The following is a 16473-nucleotide window of genomic DNA, read 5'->3' as shown; positions in this document are numbered from 1 at the left end:
TTATATCCATTTATCTATAGGCGTATTAACCTGTGCCTCTGAGAATCAAAAATTATACGAAATTAAATGCGAAGAGTTCTATTACATAAGTAAATATGAGTACACCTACGGCTACCACTGTTTCATAGTTAACAACGGAAAAATTAAGACCAGTTAAACGAAATGGATTAAGGAAAGTATAACATCTTCATGATCACAGCAATAATATGACGTGCTCAATTTGTCTGTATGTGAGGATATATAAAACTAAATTGATTATATTACTCAAACAATCATAAAAGAACATAGCGAAAGAGTCTTTAGTGTTTGTATATATGAGAAAATATTTACTGTTGTCGAGAATGGTGTGCTCAGGCGTCCAAAGATCAGCAATTCTACCACCTTTCCAATATCCAACTTATGAATCGAATATTCTGCGCAGTTAGACCTAGCTGAAAATAACGTAACCGTAACCCAAATCTTTACACGCTAGAACACATCTTAACTAGTTTCTTACACCTGCCTCTTTATAAAATGAGATAGGTTGGCGTTCCAAAAGCCTTACTGAAAAAGCTGAAACCTTATATAACAAAACTGAAAGTATGACAGTCCGAAGATATCTGCGGAAAACCGTCCAGACGTGTCAATCGTACTCGTATACTCTCATACTACTATACTATAAGATCCCTATATTCCTTATTCTCAACTATTACGCATTTTCCTATTAGAATCTCAAAACCTAAGTAGATGCTACAATAATCAGATTTGCCGTCTTAAAATCACTGTGCTACTATGATCATATTGAATGAATTGAATTTTTAATTTATACTTCGCGTGTTACTCGAATCGGTATTTTTTTCTGTAAGTTAGTCCTACTGTTAGTGACATCTATCCTACATTTCACGCCAAAATATTTATTGGTATTTGAGATACGCGTCGTTTTGTGAGGCTCTAAAAGTGAATTCTTCAATTTTTAAATTGTATGAATTTATGGAACAAAGAAGTGCGATAATGCACCATCTCATACTGCATTGGTTATTCGTGATCATTACGCCACATTTTCAACTAATATCATGCCGCAACCACCGCATTCACCTGATTTAACCGCGTGTAACTTCTAGATATAGAGCAAATTCACATAACCACTCCGAGGACACCGTTTTCATATACATTCTAAGTGCTATGATGACCGGAAATTTCGTTGGCATAAGTGTATTGCAGCGGGAGGGGATTGCTTTGAAGGAGATGAAATGGACAAAATTCACCTTTCAATTTGATCACAGTAGTAACTATAATATCCTAAATCCACACAAAAAAGTCGCACTCAAGACCAACATAACGAACACACGAAACGAATAGTGCTCTTGCATTGACTTGGCGAAGAAAACACATTTCGACGAATAATGTCATATAAACGATAACGAAAGCATTGGGTGACCGACATATTGCCTTTTCCTTTGCAATTATCATGCTCGGCGATGGATTCCTTAGTAATCTTGCGTAAATCATCTAGTAACAATAATTCTAATACATTCGCTTCGGCGTCTAAGGGTCCCACAACAGCGGAATCTGTCCACGTAGACATAACGAGAAATACTCAATAACGCGGCCAAGGCACAGCATAATCGAAGACAAAATTTATCGGAAAAGGCTCTAATTTTAGACAAAGCCGCTTACTGGCACAAAGCCATACAGACGTAACCAGTGTAATAATATAGGTGAACGTCGAATACTTGGTGGGCAATTGTTGGTGGCGTATCTTCTCGAAAAGCTGCAGTTTCCAGGTATTATATGATCATTTAAAATTAAAATGCTTTCTGGTTCATTGTTGTTACATATCGTTGTATATAGATCATCTTGTAAAACTCCTCAATGTGTGTTCGAAAACTATTGCGCCTATAGACAATATTATAAGAGTGCAACATCATTTCAAATAATATCAAATTATGTGCCAAGACGGTATAGACAAAGCTGATGATATCTAAATTGTTATGCATTAGTACAGTGTAACCAATTAGAACTATACAAAAACTCACCTTATAGGCCACTCACACTTTCTGTTAAAAGGAAAATAGCACTAATTCCAAAAAGAATCGTTATAAAATTTGTATTTTATGCGAAATGCACTTAAAAAATTTTATTACAAAATGAATTGAAATGATGAAAATTATTATAAATTGAAATAGTAGTTTTAAAAACGTTAAATATATACAGGCGGATAAACAGCGGACCGGGATGCTGCGAAAGCGGTGATGTTGGTCGATCAACGTCGTAACGACAAAAGGTGTGCGAGATCATTTCTCGTTCCCTTTTGTTCTAATTGGTATGCTGGATGGTGTCGTCGTGTTTTGGTGCATGTGCGTATGTGTGTGTTAATGTGTAGTGTTCTCTCGCGTGATGAGGTGAATGCATGCTTTTGATTATGTGGTGATTGGTGTGTTTCGGTGTGGTGAAATGATGAAAATGTGATGTGACGTTGCTACTCATTTAGCCATCCCGGCCCACCTGGGCGAATATTTAGCCTAGAAGCCATTGTAACTGCTGTAGCGTAGCTACAACGCTGCTGAGAGCTGTTGACCGGCGGTATTTCGGCCTAAGCTGATGGCACCCTGTTGATGTTGCCCGATTTTGACGCCAGGACGGGATTCTGCTGGAGAGGGTCCACGGCGGGGGTATGTCGTCGCAGGAGTTCTTTGAGAACTCCAGACGTTACCGCCGGTGCGAGGCGCCGGTTGTCGCCCAGAGTCGCGTCTAGTAGTACTGTGCAGCAACTTTTAATGCGACCGCACACAGATTTGGCAACGATTATTTGATGGGCGCTCCTGTTTTGCGTGGGAAGTTTCCAGGCAATTCAGGCAATACCGGTGCGCCTGTGCCACCTGCTAGCGCTGCATTGATGGCATGCCTTTAAAGATACCGCAGTGCGTTAGCCGATACGGCCGACGACATAGTGGACATCGAATGAGCTGCGGATCCGCTGGTAATTCGGGTGATGCTGGCGTGCTTTTACGCGTTGCCGTTGTCGCGATGGAGCCTGTCGTTGGTCGAAGCGCTGCCGGTGCAGTGGTGGTCCGAGGTGCTGCTATTGGGGCAGCTTCTGAGCGAGGGGCGGAAACAGCCGAACGCATGGTTGGTGTTGATGATGATGCCATATCCATGTCCATATTGCTCTATGAAAGAAATGGTGATATTAGTTATATATTGTGGAATTTACAATAATATGGACATTTGTGCCACGTTATGTGGCATGAATAGGATGTCATTTTTTATCAGACATTTATGTTAGTCGAGGTTTCGATTTTGTAATTGCTCGAACATGACCGTCGAACCGTAATGAAGCTGTTTTATGCGGCCGAGTCGCCATCCCGTAGGGGGGAGACGATCGTCTTGTATAAGGACGCAGTCTCCAAGTTTTGGTGCCTTTTCTTGAGTTTTCCACCGGTATCTCTTGTGAAGGTCCTTTATATAGTCTTCCTTCCACCGGCGGCTGAAATCATGATAGAGAATTTTAATCTGTTTAATAAGGCGACTCCACGCCTGGCTCAGGTATGGTCAGAATTGGTGCTCCTTTGAAAAAATGCCCTAAGGTTAAAGCTGTGAAGTCGGAGGGATCTTGCGAGAGTGGTAAGATAGGTCTAGAGTTTAGTACGGTTTCGATACGAGCGAGTAATGTAGTAAACTCCTCACAATTGAATTTATGGTTACCAGCCGTTTTCTTTAAATGGAACTTAAAGCTATTTACTGCTGATTCCCAGAGTCCGCCCATGTATGGAGAACATGGGTGTATGAATTGCCAATCGATCCCTTGGGGTGCATATTTTTTGACATTTTCGGGGGATACTTCTTTCATGAATTGTAAAAACTCCTTTTCCGTGGCTATTTGAGCTCCGACAAACTTTTTTTCTTCGTCGCTCATAATTTTTAAAGGAATTTCACGTCGTCCGACAAAGCCGGCAAATGCTGAAAGAAAAGCCGCAGTAGTCAAATCCGAACATAGCTCGAGGTGTACTGCCTTTGTCGTAAAACATACAAAGACAGCCACATACCCTTTTCTAAATGAGGAAGACCTTAGCATCAAGGCCTTTATCTGGAAGGGTCCAGCAAAATCAAACCCAGTGATGGTAAAGAGTAAAGCATAATTGCAGCGTTCAGGTGGTAGGGCTGCGATAATCTGAGTACGCAGATCGTTTGATATTTTTTCACCTTTTGTTTAAGTTTATGAATGAATTTGTGCATATAAGCGACTACCCTTAGTGCTCGAGGAAATGATGAAAATCTGTGGAGAATGTCATCCTCTTCTGGCATGATATGGAAATTTTCTATTTTCCGACTTTCCGGGGGTATGATATTCCGAACAGGAGACCATGTTTAGCCATGTGGCACCGTTCCACCAGAGGGTAGTGCTGGTGAGGTGAAGTGGTTTGCAACCTCTTGTCCCAAGATCCGCTGGGTTATCTGCACTTGCAACATGTTGCCATTTTGTTGAGCCAACTAAGTCTAAGGTTTGAGATTTGCGATTAGACAGATAGAGCTCCAAGCGAAACTCGTACAAGTCAAAAAAAATTATTAAAATCCCAAAAGTCATAAATAAAATAGGCGCTTCCAAAAAAACTTTTGCATATTTTATTAGTATATTACTACGTAACACTGTGTTGCGGCTAGTGGAAAAGTAACTTTTCTCCGATTATTTTTTTCAGTGTTTTTAATGATGCAATTTTGTCACAGACATTCCAAGTAAACAAAAAACACATAAAGCTTATTTTTATGTTGGCCCGTTGATTTTTAATTGATTTTTAGAAGTCAAATATACAAAATTTTCACGAAAAGAGGGGATTTCAGGGCTGTATTCAAAATGATCTCATTTGATTTTGGTGACAGATATTTTGATTCGGAAAAAAACTCTGCCTTCGGACAAGTATCTTCTGTAAAACAAAGGAATGTTGTTTGAGACATTTTCATATGCACCTTTTTTAGAGCGAAAACCCGACTAAAGGTCCATTTTTCCTTTAAATTTGGGTTAGGTAAGCAATATCTAAAAAGTCCCAGAGAGTCCCAGTTCCAAACCACTACAGAAATGTTACATAATTTGTTTTCAACGAACTGTGAAAAAATCAGCTGCCCATACCTGCCCTCCTGGGAGTTATGGCGATTTTAGTATATCACTCTCAGTATTTATTCCATAGAAATAGAACGGAAATTCTCGGAATCACTTATTGAATAATTTAATCATATTGGTTTTCGGGTGACTTTCCGTCATCCCACGTCAAATTTTTATTATTTTCAGACCGGTTTCGGCTAATCGCCATCTTTTCTTTTTTGTCACTAATTAGTCCGCATGTGTGTCCGTCTTTATATAGTATTTTCTTTTAGCTTGTGGTGGTACCTTTCTCTCTCTCTGTTGTTTTACTATTTTATTCTCTCTCTTTCGCTCTCTCTTTCTCCCCCTTTGTTTTTACGTCTAGGTAGGTGGGTGAAATAATCCGTTATTGCGCGCTTATTTGTATTGTTTTTATTTTGTGATTTCCCTTCATTTACTACATTTAATTGCTTTCTGATGCGTTTTTCATATAAGTCTTTAAGTGTTTTAATGGTTCGAATATTACATCAGAATATATAATTATAATTTTGACAGTCAAGTATTATGGAATACATTGAAATTTCCTATCAGGAACTGCATGAGTTGATGTAACAGAGTAAAACAAGAAACGTGGAGGATGTTTTGGAATTGCTTGATCATGAGCATGGAGTGAAAAGTAGTTTAATATTTCCAAACATAAAAGATAAATTGAAAAAGTTTGTCGATAAGTACAATACACGTCTTCAAGAGTTTAACAGGATGTATGAACGGCTTGGAGCTACGGACTGGATTCAAGAGGACTATATTGAAGTTGGAAATCATCCAACTACTTCAAAAATGAAAACCCGAACCTAAGGAATTTACATTATGCTGTGAGAAAACAAAGAAGAAAAGAAGTATGAAACTAATGGAAACAGAAGAGGTTTCTGCAGATTTAATTAATTAAAAAAAATAAAATAAAATAAAAAATAAAAAAAAAATACAAATAAAATAATAATAAAATAGTATCTTCAAATTTTTTTCTTATTCTACATCTATTCTAGCACTCCACAAAAATGAGCATAACTCTCTTAAAACTAAAGCTATTGACTTCAAACCGGTATCAAATTAAAGCTTTTATTGCCACATTTCAAATAAGAAATGAAATAGATTTTGGTTTTATATAAAATTTCAGAGTTTTTCAACAAATATCGAAAAATCATGAAAATTTGACGTTTATAATTCTTGTTCGGACCACCCTATACTTTATTTAAAAAACTAATCATAGGGTATTTATCAGAAATAAAAGAAGCATTAAAATAAATTTTTTTTGTAAATTTTTGGAACAACTTTAATTTTTTTTTTGACTTTTGTTGAAAATTTGACCCAACAATTTTTTTCGGTGTAAATTTTTTTTTCACTCATTCTGTTTGGGATTTCATTCTGACCAATCTGTAGAAGTTTCACATCGATACAATTAAAATTACAGTTTAGGTAATATGATTTCCAAAAAATTCCGGTTTTGCAACACTGTGCGTAACAAAAACAAAATAATCAAAACTAAATGTTTAATTCAAATACACTTCAAGTGAGGTAAAAAAGTAAAATAGCATGTGATTCAATGCCAAAGTGAAACTCGTACATTATATAAAAGTAAAAGTAATGTTAATATTAATATTTTGTATGCATTCCTTTGTTTTTGATAACCATTTGTAATCTATTTGGCATACTTTTAACAAGCTTTTCACAAAAACTGGGTTCAATTTTTTGCCATTCATCCTGGAGGATCCTCTTCAACTCGTCCTTTGAACTTATTGTACGCTGCTGCACTTTCGTATCGAGATAGCTCCACAAGTTCTCAATGGGGTTTAAATCTGGACTCTGGGCTGGTGTATCGATGACATGCGGACAATTATAAAGCAACCACGACCGCACAAATCCTCGACAAGGCCCAGTTTTTCTTTACAAAGTGGCAATTTTTCTTTTAAAATGTTCAGATACATAGCGTGATTCATAATACCTTCAATGAAATGCAAATCTCCAGGTCCCTGTGCAGAAAATGATGCCCACACCATTACCGATCCGCCACCGTGCTTTACTGTGGGCTTCATACTTTTGGCAAGAAGCGCCTTATTTGACCTTCTCCATACATAGGGTCTACCGTCCGAACCGAAAAGATTAAACTTGCTTTCACCTGTGAATAGCACGTTTTTCCAAAACGAGAAATCTTTTGATTGATGTTCCTTTGCAAATCGTAGTCTTGCTTTTTGATTACGTTCGTTGATAAGAGGCTTTCGCCTTTCTCTTCTGCGTTATATATCAGTATATAATTCAGTATATTTCTTATGGTTTGTGGTCAACACTTTTTCACCAAATCATTTTCGGCGATTGTTACGAGTTTCGGTGCACTTATAAATGGATCTTTTTTGACTTGACGTATAATATACTGTGCATCATTAGCAGAGAAAATTTTGTTATTTGCAACTTTCGATCTATATTTCACAGTTTTATCTCTCTTGTACCGTTTCATGATGTACTGAACGGTCAATCGGCTTCGATCTACAATTTCAGATATATCCCGAAGCGATTTTTGGTTTTCGTAATGACGAATTACTAGTTCCCGCTCTTCAACACTGGTCTGTCCCCTTTGTCTGCCCATTTCACTTTTTTTATTATCCTTTTTCGATAAATGACGCGATATTCAAAATTTTCCAATGAACTTTGTTACTTGGGACTTCCCCGAATAACACTTTAAAAATTACTTGAAGTTAGATATGCGTGGAAATAGAGTTGCCTGTTAAATTAAAAATGTACGAGTTTGGCTTTTGCATTGAAAATGAAGACTTATTAGATAACGTATTTTTATTTTTTTAAATAAAAGATTATTCAAAAATTTGTTTTTGTCATTTAATGAATTACCCAATACGTTAATGAAATGAAACATATCAATTTTTATTGCAATAGTAATTCCCCGTACTTTAAGTAAAACCAATTATTTTAGGGGATGTACGAGTTTCGCTTGGAGCTATTGTACATACGTATGTATCTCTTCCATGCTAGAACTATTTCTGAGTCTGACCAGAGATACGATTAATAAGCCTTTTCAGAGGCATCACAGAAACCGTGTAACTCTGCGTTAATGGGGTATTCTTATCTAATCACTTCGAAAAATCGATTTTTTTTTATATTTTGATAGTCAAACCTATTGAAAACATGCCGTGAAAAATTCAGACCGAAATTCATAGTATTTGATAAGTTACAGCTCATAGTCGCCGACTGTACATTTCAAAATACAAATAAAAATATATTAAAAAATTAAAATGATTGAATTTTGTTGTCGCATAAAACAAATTTTCCTAAAAAGTGGTAAAATGTATGCGTTCACATGAGGGACCCCCTTAATGTTAGGGGTGAAATTTATTCACCGAGGGATTCGAATTTCTGATATAGTATGTTGGTTGTTCAACCCATTTTGTTAAACGTACAGGTTTTACCTGTTCATCCTATTCAGTGCAATCTTGCCACAATTCTTGAATGAGAACTTTAGCTTGAATCATTATTGGCGGAAGCCATTCTGCAGGGTCGAAAAGTTTTGCCACCGAGGAAAGTATTTGGCGTTTTGTAATGGCGGACATTGCAGATATTGACTCAATTGTATAGGAGAATTGATCTGTTATCGCATTCCATTGAATCCCTAGTGTTTTTGTTGTACTAGCCTTTTCGAATTTAAGGAAGTCAGTATCTAGTAATCTTTTTTTATATCTTTCATTATTACGGGATGATTTAATGTTATTTTCTTTAGGGGAAAACCTGCTGAATTTAGTGCTTTGATCACTTGAGATAATGATTCGCCCGCTAATGGTATACTGTGGCTACCTGATAGAATGTCAACCACATATGTTTGAGTTTGCAACACAGAAGTTGCTAAAGGTAAATTTGTTTCACAGGTTCTTGCAACTTCATGTTATGTCCTAATGGCTAAATAGGGTGCGCAGTTGATGCCAAAGGTAACTGTTTTAAGTTTGTAGTCGCTAATTGGACTATTAGTTGAATTGCGGAAGACTAAGCCTTGGAAATCTTGGTCATCTTCTTGTACCAGAATTTGCCTATACATTTTCTACATATCCCCGTTAAAAACGTATTTAAAAATGCGCCAATTTAGTATAAGCAACATGAGATCAGGTTGTAATGTTGGCCCTACGTATAATACATCATTGAGTGATTTGCCTGAGCTCGTACACTTTGAGGCACTGAACACCACTCGTACTTTCGTTGTGATTTTATCTGGTCTTATTACCCCATGATGTGGAAGGTAAAAAGATAAATATCTACCTTTGGATATTTTTTCATATGGTACAATTTCTTCCATATGATTGAGGTCAAGATGTTCTTCCAACACATTATCATATGCTGATTTTAGCTCATTTTTCTTTATCAGGCTTTTTTCCATGCTTAGTAATTGCTGGACTGCTGAGATTCTAGAGTGGCCTAGAGCTATAGGTGCAGGAAAGGTGGATTTGAATGGCAGTCGCACAAAATTACGACCATGTTCGTTTCTTGTTGTTGTGGACTGGTAATAGGCTTCGCATGCCTGATCTTCTTCCGAAAGTTGAGTAATCTGGTGTACTTCTTCTACTTCCCAAAATTTTTTAAGTTCATTATTTAAATATTCGTTTGTGATATCTTGCACTTGTGTTGTGAAAGAATTTATTTTTTCAATGACTTGGCTACTTATAATCCACCAAAGATTGTATTTTGCGCTAACAATTTATTGGAGATTTTCTCTATACCTTCAAGAATTATTTGAGGTATTAAGTCACTGCCTAATAATATGTCGATTTGTGATGGGATATGACAGTTTGGTTTTGCTAATTTGAGACGTGAGCATTTTTCCCAGTGTATTTTATTAACTTCATAGCTTGGAAGCAAATTTGTAAGTTGCGGTAGAATGACGGCTTATGCATTTATTCGTATGTCCGCATTTGGAGAAACTATGGTGATTGGGCATATTTTATTTGAATTTTGAATAATTCTTCCTCCCATTCCCGAAATTTGAAAATTGGAATGTTTTATTGGATATAAAGGATCTTTGAGAGCGTTGATCTATTAACGCTTTTACATAGTTTGAATAAATCACCCTTATGTTCAATGGTAATGACTGCAGAATTCTGCTTTCATTTTCTGAATGAAGCGCTTGAATTTTTGGTGCTGTAGAGCAACATGGTTGTTCTTTTCTTTCGGGGTTTGAGGTTTCGGGATTACTTGATGTAGTTGTAGCGACTAACCACGGGTTTTTTGAAATGAATTTTTCGTCATATTTTGAAAATGGTAACATGAAGCAATGAGTGATGTCTTCGTTGACAGTATACACAATTGAATTTCCTTTCACAGTCTTTTGTCATATGAGAAGTCGACAGAGAGTGATAATTCGGGTGGTGGAGCACGGTGCTCGCTCGTTCCAAAGATGTGGTTGGCCGTGGGGAAACGGTCGGCGCAAATGATTCCACAAATATTAAATAAAAACCAAAAAGTTTCTATAATAAATATATTTAATTATAACAAATAGGAACAACACTTACCACGTCTGTATAGCTGAGCGGTCGCAAAAGAAGAGAAGTGTTTAGTTGCGCGCTAATTAAAACTTCGAAAAAACTTCGGAAAGGAAGAAAAGAAAAGATTACTCTGCTGATACAGACGTGGCAAAAGAAATTGGACGGGGCGGCGTTAACATTCTCCCCGCCTAGCAGTATTACTGCAAATGCTGTTTACAATAAATTACTTAAAGCTAACTTAACTAACTGGCTCCTGCACTTCCTCTTCCACGTCTTCTTTGCAGATGGGGTGGCCGGCAAGACGAATCGAGTCTGGTTCGGTCCGGGAAATGCCGCTGAGATGAATCGAGTCTCAGTCGGTCATTGCCATGCCGCCAATTCGCATAGAAGTCACCACCTTCCGAGGTCGGCGAGACGACTCGAGTCTAACTCGATCCTGAGTAGGTGGTAAATGTGAGAGGCGTTGGCAGCCAGTGCACTTTATTGTACGACGCTGGATATTATATATCCCAGTGTCGTATTTTGGGCGATGAGTTATCCCACTGCCGCTGGTTTTAACCCTGGCAGCATGAGCCGGGAGTAGACGTCCGCTCCCAAAATTACCGCGACTGGCGCTGACTTGCGGAACTCGGGCTAATCATAGAACGCACTGTTATTAACCTTGTAGTAGCTCGCACTCTTATTAAGGCGGTTGGTGACAGCGCACTTCTTTGCTTCTAAGTTCGGTCTCAGATTCTGTTGAAATGTGCGGGAGCTTGAACAATAAATTTAATTGTGTGTTCACAAGCACTCGCTTGTTTTCATACCTACACAACAAATTATTCCAAGCCAATGCGAATCCGTCATTCGTCAGTGGCGCTTTCGAAACAATAGCTTTTGCTTCACCTCGCGTTTTTTGATTCAGATGGAATAACTTTTCTAACGAATAAATCCCTGAAATGAGGGCCATTGTAAAATCGCCATGAAATATTTCGGTATCACAAGGCGGTAAGTTCATGGTATACATCACGGGTTCTACCGTTTGTTGTAACCGTTCAGGTTGAATCGCCGTTGAATTTGAAGTTGAGCTTTGGTTGAACGCCGTGAGGTTGTGCATGTGTTCGCCCATCAAGGCCGCGCAACACACATACGCATGGTAACAGCTTGAATATTTAAGCTTAATGTCGTCAATTGAGCTTGTGTCGGAAGGATCCACTTTTGTGTATTGTATGTATTGTATTCTGACTTTACCTCTGCCCACAGAGATTTCAGTTCAGTTTGTTGTACTTCCAGAAAGTAGGCACTTTGGTTGTTTGCTGTTGGAGTAAAAGACTCCTCAAACTCCAGTAGAGCGTCTGCAGCAGTGGTAAAGGCTATGATGGATTCCATTGTTTTCGAAAATTGAACCGGAACTGCAAAAAAAGTTGCACAAACTCGGATCTAAAACTTGAAATTAAAATTTAAAAATATTTGCAAATATGTTGCAAAAGTTCAAAAGTTATAGAACCAATCACGGACAAGCTACAAATTAGTAGTGCGTTGTTTCTCAGTGAAGCGTGAATTTTCGAAGACACAAAAAAAAATAAATTTAGTAAACTATTTTCTCAAAGTATTTTTCCCAAATTTAATTTGTATTTGCTTGCTGGGTAATCGGCCCAATGCACTTGCACGCCTAGTCTTCGACTATGTACACAAACAAAATTGATTTGTGCTTAGTTGCTTTATTTAAATCCAAATATATGTAAATGCAGATAAAAATTCACAAGCACTTCACTTTCACTTTGGTTCACGGGGTTATTTTCGAATTCCCCACTACACTATTCTTTGTTGCTGTCCTTCTGGGATGGCTGCTGCGCTGCTTTGCTTTGCTGCTCTCCCTTTGCTGCTTTGCCTGTGCGTCTTTGCCTTTGCTGTTTGCCTATGCTGCTTTGCCGGTGCTGCTTTGCCGGTGCTGCTCTCCCTTTGTTGTTTAGCCTTAGCTATTTGGCTTTCTTGCTGTCGCTCACTTCACGTTTTCTAATTTCTCACATCACTTGTAATTTTGTATGTTTTTTTTTTTTTGTTTGCACTCGCGAAACTGCAGCTGCGTTATTGCTGCTTGCCTTTATTGCTATTCGAGAAATACATATATGGAAAGGCAGAGTTGAGCGACTAGACTCAAATTAACCACAAGAAAACACAAAAAAACCGAGAGAGATTGTTGACGCTCCAGACGAGGTTTGTGCGTCCAAGAAATTTATAATTTTATTCGGATAACAGTGTATGTGATTTTTGTTTTTTTATAAAGTGAAATATTCAGTGCATTTGTCCGGTGTATTTATTGTTGTACTTAAATGAAGTACAATACTACCTGCAGTCTTGTGCGTTGATTTTGTGGGTCGAGTGCCAAAAATAAGTTTTGGTCTCCACTACACACAGCACAATGGGTTTTGTACATAAATTATGCACAAATTAACCAATCTATTGCCTTATAGCTTGCAGAGCACAATTCCAAAATATGTTTGGCTGTAACTTGCGTGTTGCTAAATTGGGCAAATTATGCACTTTCACTTTAAATGAAAATCAACTTGTTACCTGTTATCCGGCTCGAAGGACCAATGATAATTCGGGTGGTGGAGCACGGTGCTCGCTCGTTCCAAAGATGTGGTTGGCCGTGGGGAAACGGTCGGCGCAAATGATTCCACAAATATTAAATAAAAACCAAAAAGTTTCTATAATAAATATATTTAATTATAACAAATTGGAACAACACTTACCACGTCTGTATAGCTGAGCGGTCGCAAAAGGAGAGAGAGCGCGCGCAACTTTTTTTAGTTAGAGTTTAGTTGCGCGCTAATTAAAACTTCGAAAAGGAAGAAAATAAAAGATTACTCTGCTGATACAGACGTGGCAAAAGAAATTGGGCGGGGCGGCGTTAACAGAGAGTTTATGCAAAGTTTGTGTTGTTGTTTCTTTCTGAAACGGATAATTTTTTGAATCTCTCGCAAGATCTTAATTTATGACCTCCCTTACAGAGTTCAAACAATGATTGAAATTAACTATTTCGATTTGACACGAATGTGTGACTTTTATCTTGTATGTTATATATTATATTATCACTGTAAAATTAATACGTTTGAACTGAAATGGCAAATCGTTAGAACTCAGAGGAATTCGTAGAATCAAGCATTCTGCCCCTTTGTATTCGATAGCTGCGTCACAATCAGTCAGGTTTCATTACACAGTTTCGGCGCATGAAGATTGCGAAACAAAATAATGACAGATCGAACTTTGAGACGCAAATGATGCGGTGGCATACCAAGCCTCTTCAAAGAATTTAGAAATTCCACTGAATAATTCTCGGCGTCGTCTTCATTGTCAAGACGATTGATAGATTTGTATGAGCGCAAGTCTCCCGGAATTTGACTTTGAATCTTCCAATTTAAGTCATTAATATCGGTATTTTTTGCAGCTATCGTAGTTACGATAATTTGGCCAATGTCCGAACATTCGTCATGAGTTTGTCTTTCGTGAATTGATAAACGGTAGATGGAATTGATATCAAACCACAGGAAGTATCAATCGGAATTGACCTTTTTCCAATTCTTAGCGAATACGATGTAAAAAGTCTTCGGCAATGTCATTTTTGTTCGTATCCCATAATTGACGCGGATTTGAAGGCTGATATGTCGAAATGATTATCGCAAAAAGTGTGCGAACTTCATTTGCATTCGGAGTAGCTATCGCATCATCCATCGTTTGATTCCAGTGATTATCATGTCCCAGCAATTGTAATTGCTGGCATGCTTTTCAGAAAGTTGCACACTTTACACCATTCACACTACTTATTAACTCAAATTAAGCTGAACCGCGTACATTAATCAATAGCAACCGAAGTTAGAAGCAATCATGATTTTTTCGGGTGGATTGTGAAAATTCGTATTAATGACACCTGGATGTCCATCTACTGGTTTGCCTTGCTTTCAACATAACTATTATTTCGACGATGCATTCCACGTATAAAATCAAGGTATTCCCGAATAGAGCAATGTTCACGCAAACGGATCACTGACGAGAAAAAACTCGGCAATGTTAATTTTGTTGCTGGAGGTTTTCCACTGTATTCTCTGGGTTGAAACGCACTCTTTGGCCATTTTCCAAATTAACTGCGAGACGCACAACAGTCGTAAAACGTTCATGAATTGCAAGAGTAAATATCCTACAAAGCGCTTTATTGCAGTTCACTTATCGACTTTATCGTTCAAAACCAATAACCGCCATGTTGCTTCCTTTGGTGACGTAATTACAAACGTATTTTATCGATTACGCCAAACTGCAATACTCAACAGTGATATGAGTTTTGAATGTGAATTAGACAATAATGGTGAATATAGTACGATCCATGTGTTGTCAACTTCGATATTCACTATTCTAACCATTGTCGTCTGGTAAGCGACGCCGATAGAGTGGATAGTGTTGTCCGCAAGGCCCATGAACCATATTGGTTTTCATCATTTCGTATAATACTGGATCTTGCTCTGCACCAGCAATTTCAGCAGAAATGATTTCATCAATTTGATCTGGTGTAACCACCATCCAAAAAGGAATGTTTGCGTGCGGCAAACCTCTCTTTTGCCACTCAACAGAGTACATCTAGCATCTAACAGCACCACATATACGTTGCTTCAAGATAAAGTCCATCAAACATCGTAGCTGTTGTCTGAAAAGTCATGATGTGATATCGTTACGATCGCTAGCTGATTGACCGCGATCCATAATTCCGCACGTATGTCATCGCATTTTGGGAGTACTTCTTGCCATTCTTTGGGCTGCCATACGTTGATGGCAAAAATAACGCCGACAAATATTAGTGCGACCTCTTCGCAATTGATTACTTTGTGTGAAGCACACGTAAAGTTTTCAATGAATAATTTTCAATAATTTTTCTTTTGAATAAAAAAGCAAGCGACCGAAATTGAACGATTCAAATAATTTACAAATCAAAATATTGAAAAACAAAACAAACAAAAATTTAAAAAAGATTTGTATTGAAAAAGTTTTTTTTGAATTATCAAATTTTCCGACTTCTCCTCATGAAAATTATAAGGTATTTTTGTTTCTAAACCCTCCCTGATCCACAGCGAACAACCTCTGAAAATTTCATCAAGACTGTTAGAGCCTTTCTCGAGCATTAGCGTTACTAACAAACAAACATTAGTTCGTTTGTATGGGAAAAAGGAAAGGGCTGTTTTTAGGGGTTTTCCAGTAATTATTCGAATTTTCGCCGTAAAAAACATCATTGAACCTCAGCGAACATTTAGAAAAAAGAATTGGCCAAATTGGTCCAGGCGTTGTTGAGTTATGCGCTTAGCAACACATTTTGCTATTAATTTTTGTATAAGTATATACATATAAAATTAGGGTGTTTTTTTTTAACTATTAATTTTTTTAGTCCCGTCACAAAATACACTACAATCGTGATTTTTTATCTTTAAATTCCTACAGATCGGAGGAATCTTATGGCATCGCTATGACTTAAGACGCATATTTCTCAGAATTGTTCACTTTACAAAAGTGCCCAGTGCAACAAAGTCGTAACTCACACCGGCGAGGTAGTACGGGGCTCTAAACTTCATTTTTGCATGAAATTGGAATTTTTTTTATATACATATCTCGTAAACGAAAAGGTATAGAAAAAATGTTCATCACACACTTGTAGGAAATTTAATTTGCTACAAAAAAGTTTTGGGGTCAAAATCGCTACCATTAATACTTCTCGAGATATTCGTAGGGCTTTATAGAATTTTCATAGATGGTTTGTAATAAAAAATGTATGAAAATTCCGTACAACCCTACTTAACCCTCATCGAGACCCTCGGGTCTGGCCAGGCATATTTTGTTTTTAAATGTTATTTAAATATATTTAGA

At 37.5% G+C, this 16473-nt stretch overlaps 2 pseudogenes; both read right to left on the bottom strand.

The window, feature by feature from the left end:
• Positions 1-11955, bottom strand: LOC126755754 (uncharacterized; annotated as a pseudogene).
• Positions 2497-3143, bottom strand: LOC126754609 (uncharacterized; annotated as a pseudogene).
• Positions 11956-16473: the final 4518 nt, after the last annotated feature.

This window comes from Bactrocera neohumeralis, chromosome 4 (genome assembly GCF_024586455.1).
Source record: "Bactrocera neohumeralis isolate Rockhampton chromosome 4, APGP_CSIRO_Bneo_wtdbg2-racon-allhic-juicebox.fasta_v2, whole genome shotgun sequence".
In the NCBI taxonomy this organism is placed as follows: Eukaryota; Metazoa; Arthropoda; class Insecta; order Diptera; family Tephritidae; genus Bactrocera; species Bactrocera neohumeralis.
Note: the sequence above shows the minus strand (reverse complement) of the source record. Positions and strands in the feature narration are given on the sequence as shown.